Source organism: Cariama cristata, unplaced genomic scaffold, assembly GCF_000690535.1.
Source record: "Cariama cristata isolate BGI_N322 unplaced genomic scaffold, ASM69053v1 scaffold34411, whole genome shotgun sequence".
In the NCBI taxonomy this organism is placed as follows: Eukaryota; Metazoa; Chordata; class Aves; order Cariamiformes; family Cariamidae; genus Cariama; species Cariama cristata.
In genome coordinates, this window is record NW_009600429.1 from 1,171 (window position 1) to 1,428 (window position 258).

Below are 258 nucleotides of genomic sequence, written 5' to 3' on the forward strand. Positions count from 1 at the left end.
CATGGGGACGCCTCCGTGGGGACACTTCACCTCCATGGGGACATCTCAGCTCCATGGGGACACCTCTGTGGGGTCACATCACCTCCATGGGGACATCTCAGCTCCATGGGGATATCTCCATGGGGTTACGTCACCTGCATGGGGACATCTCGCCCCCATGGCCCAGTGTGTTCCTGCCTGGTCCTTGCTTGGAAGTGACCCCAAATCTGCCCTCACCCCCCAAGCTCAGCCTGGATGGGGGTCCCCCCACCCAGAAAA